General features: G+C 36.1%; 1 pseudogene; it reads left to right on the plus strand.

Annotated features, from left to right (window-relative positions):
• The first annotated feature begins 1276 nt into the window (after positions 1–1276).
• Positions 1277–2014, plus strand: LOC122687005 (annotated as a pseudogene).
• Positions 2015–3829: the final 1815 nt, after the last annotated feature.

Here is a 3829-nt window from a genome sequence, read left to right on the forward strand (position 1 = left end):
GTTCTTAAAGATCTTAATAAATATTTCCCTTTCTTTGAATCAGATCCTTCTCGCATTTTCAGTAAAGGATGTTTTAACCTTTTCCGCTTTCTCCATCATGATCCAAGTAAACTTCTTTCTATGTCAGTTCAAAATTATTAATAAGTGCATTTATATGATATAAACTCTCAAAATTTCATTAATTTAAAATTACTTGCCTTGAACCTACCATCTCCAAATTAAATTGTATATCAACTGTTGAATTCTTCACCTTTTTCATGAATCTCATTTTTGCCAAATTTCTCAGGGATAATATATTTTTAATTACCTTTGCTATCTTCTTACCATCTTCCATTTTTATTTTTCCTTCTCTACTGACTTTTTGGCATAAATATTATACCAATGCAGTTTTTCAATTAAAATCAGCTAACCAACTAATCAAGATAAACTTCCTGTTCTCCAAGTTTCAAGAAGTAGCTATTTACACTTACTTTCTTCATCTCCTTATTATTAATAACATGACTATGATAAAGACTTGCAACTCCAATGAACATGCTGTTATAAAACTCATTTGTTGTTTAGTCGCTAAGTCATGTCTGACTCTTTTGCGACCCCTTGGACTGGAGCCTGCCAAGCTCCTCTATCCATTGGATTTCCCAGGCAGGAATACTAGAGAGGGTTGCCATTTCCTTCTCCAAGAGATCCTCCTGACTCAGGGCTCAAACTCAAGTCTCCAGCATTAGTAGGCAGCTTCCTTACCACTAAGATACTTGATAAGCCAACAACTCATTTACATAATTCTAAACATGATGAACAAAATTTGTTCTTCAGTTCACTTTGCTTTTCAGGAGACTGTAACAGATGGCTGATCATTGCTTCTGAAGCATTGTCCCCTCTTTATTTCTGTGATGTCATATTGATGCAGATAGCCTTTAATTCGATTAAAATAGGAAAATAAAGAACACATTCAAATAAAGTATGTGTTAAATACATTAGCATAGTTTCCTATGAGGAAAACTGAATGTGCATAGAATATGAAGATAAAAGGGAAACATGTGTGTATGCACACATAGTTCAAAATATGTATAATGGGACTGGAGGGGCGGGAGGGTCACCTGCAAGCGTCTGCAACGCCCGCCTGCCACGTTCAGATCGCGCCGGCTGCGCAGGGCCGCTGGCTGCACCGCCTGCGAAGCTGGGGCGGGGAAGCAAGGAGGGTCCGTGCGCGGCGCCCTGGACGAGAAGTCGGACCTTTGCCGCTGCAGCCGTTCGCGTCCGGCTGGGCTATTAGCAAAAGATGGTGGATCCCTTGGCAAAGAGTGAAGCAAATACTAGACGTATAAATATAGTAGAACACAGTTTTGGAGCAGCTGGTCAACCCTTAACTGTACCTGGACGTGTTCTTATTGGCGAAGGCGTATTGACTGAGTTGTGCAAGAAAAAGCCCAAAGCAAGGCCGTTTTTCTTATTTAATGATATTCTTGTACATGGCAATATTGTCATCCAGAAGAAAAAATATAACAAACAGCATATTATTCCCCTGGAAAACGTCACAATTGATTCCATCAAAGATGAGGGAGACTTGAGGAATGGATGGCTGATCAAGACACCTACGAAATCATTGGCAGTTTATGCTGCCACTGCCACTGAGAAATCAGAATGGATGAATCCTATAAATAAGTGTGTCACTGATTTACTCTCCAAAAGTGGGAAGACACCCAGTAACGAACATGCAGCCGTCTGAGTTCCTGACTCTGAGGCAACTGTATGTATGCGTTGTCAGAAAGCAAAATTCACACCTGTTAATCGTCGTCACCACTGCCGCAAATGTGGTTTTGTTGTCTGTGGGCCCTGCTCTGAAAAGAGATTTCTTCTTCCCAGCCAGTCCTCTAAGCCTGTGCGGATTTGTGACTTCTGCTATGACCTGCTTTCTACTGGGGACATGGCCACGTGCCAGCCTGCTAGATCAGACTCTTACAGTCAGTCACTGAAGCCTCCTTTAAATGATGTATCTGATGACGATAGCAGTGACTAAGGGCATTTTTTGAAATATTTAATCCGGTGTGACTATCTGAGAAATCAGCTCTGGGGGAATGTAAAATTCTGAGCTTTCTCTTAATTTTGCTCTTGCCATGAATTTGCCTGAGAAACTTTCAACCTATGTGCCTCAGTATACTCTATAGAAAATAGGTCCTGTTATTATCCCCCTCCCCACCAAACCTCTCCTCACCTCCCCCAGCTCCCTATTCTTCTACAGGGATAGGATATTGCAAATGTATCAGACAAATGTTTGGCTTCTTGTTTTAATTCTAGACTACTTTCTTGGATGGTTGGGAAGAGATGTTTAACATATCACGTGCTGCATTGTTGTTTATTATATGCTCTGTTATATGGAAAAACTAAAAGCAAAGAATGATGGAGAAAGGAGTAAGATGTGGTTAGTGAATTATGTTATTAGATTTCTTCTAACCATCCTATCTAAAGGTTAAGATACCAGTAACAGAAATACATGTTTTGGAAATACTTTGGCTTTTTCATATACCAGGTGGTGCCTTATCATAATAGCACTGTTGCATGAAATAAGCCCCTACCTTCTCACTTTTTAGTCTTGTTTTAAAAGTATACTGGTGCTTTCTAAGGTGATAAAATGAATGCTATAGATGGGTGTAATTAGGAAATACTTCTCATTTGACACCTACAAGTAACTAAATTTTGAGGTCCTTCATTCTGTATGAATACTTTTTTCATAAAATATTATTGTTATTATATTTTTACTTTTTATAGGTACCAAATTATAATTGCCATTCTTAGGAGTTTGGTTTGAAATGTACCAAGGACAAATGGTCATTGCATTATTTCCACTGACATATTTTTAGGTATAAATTCATCTGCTTTAACATTATTTCTAAAATGAAAAATCTTGTACAATTTCTCAAAATATAAACAATCGCTTTAAAAAAATCTCATGCTAGAGCACAGATAATAGTTAAAGATTTGGAAGAAATAATGTAGGAGGATGGTTAGTACAGACCAGTTAAGTTTGATAGACTTTATATCTGTGGAAGTATTTTCTATTTCAGTGTGAAACTATCTCGAATTTACAAATATAGTGTTATATTTTATAAAATTTTGTAAAATCCCAAATAATATTTCTATTTTTGTAAAACAATGTTTTACATTTAATATGTTTAAATGTTAAACATATTAAATTTTTTAATAAACATATTAAAACATAATATTTAATAAAATATGTTTAATATGTTTCTGAAATCATTTTGCAATCTATGGAAATAGAGTAGCAGTTGATCTTTCTAAATTGTGAACTTTATTGAGTCCGTCTATTTTGCTTTTGAGAACAGATAATTTTTCACTCTTTGCTTTTGAGGCAGCCATTAGGTTGAAAGTATATTTATCATATAAAACTTGATGCGTTTTGCACTGCTCTCTCCATTTGTATGCTGCAAATAGTCTTTCAAATATGAAAAATCAGCCTGAAGTTTGTTTTAAATTCTAAATCCTTTGTTTTAAAATCTTTAAATCTGGATGTATGGCAAATGTCATGAGAGGTTTGATTTAATAATTTGTGACAGAGGATTCTTTGGTTTGGTTAAGCACCTGAGATAGGTCTCCCTGTAGGAAATGTGAAAGAAAGGTACAGCAAGTATTTTGTTTGTTTTAATATCATATGGACTTTTGTTTTTAAGCAATATTTACACATAATCAATAAACATATCTGAAAAGAACCATAAAACCTGACATGTGCTAATGGAGACTTGCTGGTGCTTAAGAACCTAGGAAATCCAAGAACCAAGGGGAAATGTTCTGCGATAACATTTATGTTATCAACCTC

This window comes from Cervus elaphus, chromosome 30, assembly GCF_910594005.1.
Source record: "Cervus elaphus chromosome 30, mCerEla1.1, whole genome shotgun sequence".
Classification (NCBI taxonomy): Eukaryota; Metazoa; Chordata; class Mammalia; order Artiodactyla; family Cervidae; genus Cervus; species Cervus elaphus.